Raw genomic sequence first — 8,831 nt, 5'->3', positions numbered from 1 at the left:
TGTAATAGTATGAACTAGGGCTAAAAATCACTGCAGGCTAGACATACCTTCCCTTTCTCTTCCTCTTTGTTCTTTTTATTTTCTATCTCCTCCCCCTTCCCAAGTCTCCTACCTGCTAATGGCCAATATTTATGAAGAACTTACTGTGTGGCAGGAAATGTGTTAATACTTACCTTGTTTCCTGATTGTTTTAGTAAGTTGATAGCACCAAAATTACTTTATTAAGGATTCAGGAATATTTCTCCTGTTGTGATTACATGGTAGAATATTAGCCTTTAAAAGGCTATCACATCAGTGTGTAGATCTGGATGTAGGGTTCAGAAAGGTCAAATGCGTTCTACCGTGGGACAGCCAAGCCGTTCCAGAGTGCCCACTAGGACATGCTCTTCATACATTGCCTCTTGCCCCTGTTCTTTCTATTCTGCACGTAATGGAGTGGCTAACCTTGCCTTTAAGGAACCTTAGTTTTCTTTTTCTCTTATCATCATTCAAGAATACTCTCTTTACTTTCAGTGCCCCTTTACTTTTCTCCTTTTTCCAATTGTAGTTCAGTTCTTGTATTGCAAGGAAGTCTCCATAATAGAGATAATGACTTGGTCAGAGTTAAGGTGCTGTCTGATACAGTGTAATATGGAGATACAAATACGGGCATCATCCTCTAATACACTTCAGGTATCCTGCATGCTCATAAAGCCAGCAAGTTCTCTTCCTCTCTTAATTTAATCCTCCAAACTGATTTTACTGATATGTTCTATTTTTGAATACCTTCAGTCTAAATGATATCCATTATTAGATATTATCACATTGTCCACATTTTTTCCCAGTTAAATCTTACCAAAAGTACAAATAACCTCAAATCTTTTTTAAGTTATCAGTCTTACTTATCTCCGTCACTGCTGGGTGGCATAAAAATTCTGCTGGTCAAACCTTTTTAGTTTCAGATGTTTTTTCCAATTGAAATCTTTGTAGGGATCCTTAATACATACAACAGAAAAGGATTTGTTAATGATATGTGTTTTTGTAAGTTCATAGGAGTTTTATGACAACAATGGGTTGTTTGGATGAAATTCAGATTATGGATGACAATCTTAAAAGCCTTTGCAACCAGTTTACTTTTTATATTAGCCTGATGGTGTTTTTAAACATCTGATTTGTATAAATAGTAGCAAATGGTAATAGTTTTTTTCTTGCTTTTTTTTTTTAACTTTTTCTTTTGAAATAATTTTATATTTACAGAAGCATCACAAGTCCTGTATACCCTTCCCTGGCTTCCTCTAATGTTAATATCTTATATAATCATGGTATGTTTATCAAAACTAAGAAACTAACATTGATACCATACTATTAACTACATATTTTATTCACATTCCCTCAATTTTTCCACTTAATGTCTTTTTTCTGTTCTGGAATCCAATCCAGGATACTACACTGCATTTAGTTGTCATGTCTTACTCCCTTCCAATCTGTGAAAGTTTCTGTCGTTGTCTTTTATGACCTTGATACTTTTAAAGAGTAATTGAGGTCAGAAATTTTGTACAGTGTCCCTCAGTTTGGATTTACCTGATGTTTTCTCATGACTAGACTGAGGTTAAAAATTTTGAGAAAAGGGACGCCTACCTGGCTCAGTTGGTTAAGCGTCTGCTTTCGGCTCAGGTCATGATTCCAGCATCCTAAGATCAAGTCCCACATCGGGCTCCTTGCTCAGTGGGGAGCCTGCTTCTCCCTCTCCCTGTGCTGCTCCCCCTGGTTGTGCTCTCTCTCTCTGACAAATAAAATCTTTAAAAAAAAAAAATTGAGGGAAGAATACCACAGAGCTGGTGTGCCCTTCTCTTTGCATTATGTTAGGAAGCAGTTGGTTAAGGTGGTGTCTGCTGGGTTTCTTATTTTCAAATTCTAATTGTTTATTGCTCGTAATAGGAATACAACTGACTTTCATATAATGATGTGTTCTGCATCCTTGCCAAATTCATTTTTAATTCCTGTTGTTTGTTGCAAGTCCTTTTAGATTTTCTACAAAAATAGTCATATCTTCTGCAATTATAGTTTTACTCCTTTCTTTCCAATCTGTGTATCTTATATTTTTCTTAACTCATTCAACTGGGTAGGACTTCCAGTACAGTGTTGATTTAGGAGTAATGTGAGTGGACATCCTTACCTGTTCCTGGTCTTTGGGAGAAAGCACTCAGTTTCTCACCAATAAGTAGGATGTTAGTTGTATATGCCCATTTTTAGGTTATGGAATCTCCCTTCTGTCTCTAGTTGGCTGAGTTTTTATTATAAATGTTAGATTTGTCTTCTGTATCTATTGAAACAATCATATAGTGTTTTGTATTGTCTTTAATAGAGATTACATTGATTATTAAGGCAGTCTTGCATTTGTCAGATGAACCATGTATTATTTTTATATACTGCTGTATTCAATTTGCTGAAATTTATTGATGAATTTTACATCTGTGTTTATGAGGGATATTGTCAGTAGTTTTCTTCTCATGTCTTTGATTTTGGTTTTACAGTAATGTTAGCCTCATAATATGAGTTGAGAAGTGTTCTTTCTCTATTTTCTTGAAGATACTGTATATAGAATTAGAATATTCCTGTGAAACCATCTGGGCCTTGAGAGTTTTTAGAAATTTTTAAATACAGATTCAGTTACTTTCTTCATACTTAACTATTCTTGAGTTGGATAACTTGTATTCTTGAAGGAATTTTGTTCTGTAGTGGAGATAGAGGGGAAAGATCTTGGTGGAGTTTCTGCCCCTTGTGCAGTGCTGCTATTCCCTTACCCTGGACCTGTACCACAGTGGATACTTCTTAAGGCTCCTTCTGATCTTTTCTGTGAGTGCCAGGTAGAATTCATGGAAGAAGAGCCTATGAGACAATGTGGACTCCCCCCAGTATCTTTGGCCCAAAGGGTTCACAGTATTCTGCCATTTTGGAGTCTGCCTTCACGTTCGCCGGCTCTACCAGCTGTACTACCTCAGGTGGGCTTGCGTCACCTCTCTTTCCTACAGGGAAGACTTCGGATCAGTTGTTTCCTTTGCAACCTTAGGTCTCCTGTGGATTCACATAAAGTCTTAAATTTGAAGCTAATTTTGTTCCTTTTTTGCTGCAAGGATGGAAGAAATACTTTTTCCTGGTCTCTACATCTTGAGGCAAAAGTCTTTGTTTTTTAAAACACCAATTTCAAGATATATTCATTTAAGCCAAGTGGTGGAAGAATGTTTATTCTGACCTCTGCATATAAATGATTTAAACTGGAAATACATGATAGTGTGATAAAGACTTGAGAGCTCCCTTCAGTTGTCTAAAGAATGTAGTTTATTTTGTAGGATTTGGAGTAAGGAGAGACAAGCAAGAAACTTGAGCCTAGATTCTCCTGAAGTATTGGGTAAGTAAGAAAAACAGGCTTATTAGAAGGAATTCTTTCATAAGCACATGAACTCTAGTAAGTTGATTCATAGGTAAAGCTTATTACTCAAGCTACAGGATGGAAAATGTTTTGTATTTATAATTTATACTCTTTCTACATCCAAACAAGGGAGCATATTCTTTTTTTTTTAAAGAATTTTTTTTTTATTTATTCATTTAAGACCGAGAGATAGAGCAGGAGCAGTAGGAAGAGGAAGAGGGAGAAGCAGAATCCCTGCTGAGCAGGGAGCCCGACGCGGGGCTCGATCCTAGGACCTGAAGATCACATGACCTGAGCCAAAGGCAGACGCTTAACCATCTGAGCCACCCGGGTGCCCCCAAATAAGGGATCATATTCTTGCAGTGAAAAATTACATATGCCTGAATTGAGGTTAACCTGGTCTGATGAGAGTATAGAAGGAGGCCAAAAATACCCATAAAGGGTGAAATTAAAAACTTTCTAGAAGAAAATGTAGGAAATATCTTGTGACCTAGGATGTAGAAGTCTTAAACACCAGCCCTTCCCCCTACCCAGCATGAACCATAATGCAGAAAATAGATGAATTTTACTATATCAAAGTTATGAATTTATTTTAAGAAGACAATACAGACAAATTTAATAGACAAATGGTAGGTTGAAAAAGGATATAAAGTCTAAAACCGACAGGGGACTCATCTTTTTAGACTATGCAGGGAAGTCCTACAAATCAACAGAGAACAATCAGGGTGTCAGTAATCTTTTGTATAACAAATTACCCAAAAATGTAGTGACTTAATAATAAGCACTTATTATAATCTCTTACAGTCTCTGTAGGTTAGAAATTTGGGAGTGACTTAACCCTCTTTCTGGGTCAGGGTCTCATGACTTGCAGTCAGCATGTTGGCCATGGTTGCAGATACTTGAAGGCTTGGCTTCAGGTCCTGGAATATCCACTTCTAAGACAACTCACTCACTTGCCAGATGACCAGCAAGTTGGTGCTGGCTGGTAGCTATTTTGCACTTTGTGGAGCTCTCCATAAGTTTCCTTCAATGTCCTCAGGACATGACAGCAGGCTTCTCCCAGAGCTCAAGTCATCTAAGAGAATAAAGCGGAAACCACAATATCTTTTATGACCTACTCAGAATTTACACACCATAATTTACTTAATACCCAATTGGTTACACAGATCCGCCCTATCCAGTATGGGAGGAAACTACACAAAGACGTGAATGCTGTGAGGCAAGGATCATTGTGAGCCATCTTGTAGTTCACTAAGTCCACAGCCAGGAATTCTAATTTCTTTTAAAAAGATAAAAATATGTATGAATAGGCAATTTATAGAAGAAAAACCCCAAAAGCTAAGAAGTGTATTAAGATAAACTTACCAGAGAGATTTTAAAACAAGATGCTTCTTTATACCTGTTCAGTTGGCTAACATTTGGTTGGATAATGACAGGCATTCAAAGACATGCGAAGATACTGGAACCAACCCTGTGCACTGCTGGAGTGTAGACTGGTACAGCCATTTTAGAAAAGAATCTGGTAGTACTTCATCAAATTAAGAGTGTCTCACTCCTGAGTATAATCAAAGGAGTGGATGCAGAAGACCTTATAGGGATGTATTAGACAAACTCAGTTTTCTACCTGTGTTTCTCATGTAGAACACTTTACTTCTAGTTACCAAATATGTAGAGGTTTTTCCCCCACACCAAGCAGTTTTCTGTGACACCAGTTGGGTGTCCTGCAACTTAACGTCATTCTCACTACCTGGAGATAGTATCAGACCCACAGGTTAAGGGCTCAGTCGCACAAACTGTGCCCACCCTACTTCAAATCCCAATAGCAAGTGATAGGTCCCCAGGTTACAACTTATATCTGATTTGGTTACAAAATTAAAGACTCCCATGATATCCTCCTCAGATTCAACTAATTTGCTAGAAGGGTTCACAGAACTCAGAGAAACACTTAATGTTACTGGTTTATTAAAGGACATGATAAAGGATACAGATGAACAGCCAGATGAAGAGATACATAGGGCAAGATCTGGGAGGGTCCTGAGCACAGGAGCTTTTGTTTTTGTGGAGTTGGGGTGCCTCACTCACCCAGTGTTAATGTGTTCGGCCACTGGAAGCTCTCTGAACCCTTTACTATTGAGATTTTGTGAACACTTGCTCACATAGGCATGATCAATCAACTCTATTTCTAGTCCCTCTCCCTTCTCTGGAGGATGAGGTGCGGTACTGAAAAACCATGAGAGACTATGGACCTTTGAGAAACAAACTGAGGGTTCTAGAGGGGAGGGGGGTGGGTATTAGGGCACATACTGAATGGAGCCCTGGGTGTTATATGCAAACAATGAATCATGGAACACTACATCAAAAACTAATGATGTAATGTATGGTGATTAACATAACAAAATAAAATTCCAAACTTCTAATCATGGCTTGGTATTTCTGGTGACCAGCAGCCAACCAAGAACCCACCCAGAATCACCTCAGTAGAACAAAAGATGCTCTTAGTGTTATTAGGAATTTCTAAGAGTTTTAGGATCCTGGTGTCAAGACCTGAGGGCAAGGACCAATCTATATATTATTATTTTATAGGGGACAGTTGGGAGGATGCCTTTGCTATATTGTTTGTGGTAACAGGAGTTGGAAACAGTCTGGCCATTTTCATTGTTGGGTTACAAGATAACTCTATAGCAATTAGATAAACATGACACAACATGTATAGATCTTAAATAGAGTTCTGAATAAAAAAATTGGGTCTCAGTTATTCCTTTTGCAGTTTCTGTTTTCCATTTTTGTCTATCTATTAGACATTACAAACATTTCTAAACCAAAACTCCCAGTTCTGTATCCACTACCAAACACCCAACTACCACAACTGAGCTGCTGACAATAAAAACCCGTTATCTTCTTCTCATCTTCCATCTCAGTTAATGTCATTACTACCAATCCAGTTGCTAAGCAAAAAACCTTAGGAATCATCTTTGCTTCCTCTTTCAACCCCTACATTAATAACACATACCATGTCTCAGTAACAGGTCCTGTCCTCTACCTGCACAGTGCATCCTGGTGCCTGGGATTCTGCACATTGAACCAGCAACTCACATGATTCTAATGCAGGAGATTCATGGGTCACACTTGGAGAAGCCCTAAGAAACACTTTGTCCTCTTAATTGAGTAAACTCTTCCTTTTTGAATTATTTTAGGGCTTGAGAGGGAAAAATTAGAAGATACTTATTTGGGCTTTTTAGAATAAAAGTCATTTTCTTGATTGCATTATTAATCAGTGAATCAACAGATGTCAAATGATAATTTCCAGATTTATCTCCAATACAGTTGGTAGCATGAAAGTTTATATTTAGTAAACAGGAGATAGCTAAGAACTGGGCTCTAGAGTTAGTATTTAATTCCCAGTTCCCTTACTTGAGTTATGTAAGCTTGTCGGTTTGCTTGCCTTTGAACTTCCAGGTTCCTCACCTATAAGAATTGCATTTTCTAGCCATAGAGTTATTAAGGGGATTGAATAAGATAGTACATGTAAAGCACTTGGCACAGTGCTTGACCTTTAATGCTGCTGCTAGTATGATGATAATGATCACTATTGTTACCACTCTAGAACTAGAGGTTACAAGTATCACATATATCCAGCAGAGGGCAGTAGAATAGCATAAGAGTTAAGTACTTAAGCGTACTGGAGATGCCAGTTACTGAAAATCACTTCTCCCTCTCCTGATATTTTTTGTTGTAATAGAGGAAGGAAATGGATGATGTTGGTGAACGTCCAATATGTGAGATTCTCATCCCTGCATTTACTGAAGAACAGTGATACACCCAGTTTATTTTGGTTATTAACCCCTTATCAACCATGTGGTTTACAAATATTTTAGATTTTGTTTTTGTAATTATTTGCAGTTTCAATCTCCTAACACCTCCCTTGTCCATATTAAAATGAAGGAAATGGACTAAAATTGTTTTTGTCTTATCAAGATATAATTGATCAAATGATGTATTTAAAGTGTACAACGTGGGGGCGCCTGGGTGGCTTAGTTGAGTGTTCAACTCTTGATTTCGGCTCAGGTCACCATCTCTGGATGGTGGGAGCAGGCTGCATCTGGCTCTGTGCTCACGGGAATCTGCTTGGGATTCTCTCTCTCCTCTCCCTCTGCCCCTCCGCTTGCTCATGTGCTTGCTCGCACTCTCTTATTAAATAAATAAAATATTTTTTTAAAAAGTATACGGTGATGATTTGATATATAAATAAATGGTAAATGGATTCTCACAACACATCCATCACCTCACATATTTCCCTTTGTGGGAGGTGATGAAAACATTTAAAATCTACTCTCTTACCTAAATTTCAATTATACAATAAAGTATTAACAACTATAGTCACCATACATTAGATATTGATACATGATTCATCTTATAACTGAAAGTTAATACACCTGTTCACCAACCTCTATTTCCCCCATCCTCTGGCAACCACCAATCTACTCTCATTCTATGAGTTTGATTTTTTTTCTAAAAGATTCCACATATAAGTGATAATGTGTGTTATTTGTCTTCTATCTGGCTTATTTCACTTGGTTAAATGCCCTCTCTGGAGTCATCCATGTTGTTGCAAATGACAAGATTTCCTTCTTTTTGAAGGGTGAATAATATTCCCTGTGTGTGTGTGTGTGTGTGTGTGTGTGTGTGTGTGTGTGTGTGTCTTACATTTTCTTTATCCGTTCATCCCTCAAAGGACAGTTAGGTTGTTTCATTATCTTGGCTATCATAAATAATGCTGCAATGACCATGAGGGTACAGATACCTTCTTAAGATAATGATTTTGTTTCCTTTAGAATATACCCAGAAATGAGATATATGGATCACATGGTAGTTCTGTTTTTAATTTCTTGAGGAACCTCCATGTTGTTTTCTATAGTACCTGTACCAGTTTATATTCCTACCAACAGTGCACAAGGTCCCTTGTCTCCACATCCTCATCAACATTTATTTGTTACCTCTTTTTGATAACTGTCGTAACAGATGTAAGATGATATTTTATTATGGTTTTGATTTACATTTCCCTAATGATTAGTGATGTTGAGCATCTTTTCATGTACCTGCTAGCCACTTGGATGTCTTATTTGAAAAAAAAAAAAATGTCTCTTTTTTGTTTGTTTTTTGGTTTTTGTTTTTTCTTCTTGAGGGGCCTGGAGATGGGCAGGTTGGGGAGGCACTAGGGAAGAGCAGGTCTGAGACGGAGGACCCGGGCACCCCGCGGGCCAGAGGGCTCTCTGGAAGCTGGAGCAGGGCAGGCTCAGGAGGGACAGAACGGTGGGGCAGACCCCAAAGGGCATCGCAGGCCACGTTGCAAGCAGCACAGTGACATGTCCATAGTGCACAGCACTTTATAAAGGCCACGGGGAAGGACGGCTCCTTTTGAACC

This window comes from Callorhinus ursinus, unplaced genomic scaffold (genome assembly GCF_003265705.2).
Source record: "Callorhinus ursinus isolate GAN/ISIS: 27379988/994484 unplaced genomic scaffold, GSC_fseal_2.0 scaffold1, whole genome shotgun sequence".
In the NCBI taxonomy this organism is placed as follows: Eukaryota; Metazoa; Chordata; class Mammalia; order Carnivora; family Otariidae; genus Callorhinus; species Callorhinus ursinus.
The sequence above is the reverse complement of the archived record's forward strand: the minus strand, read 5'-3'. Positions refer to the sequence as shown.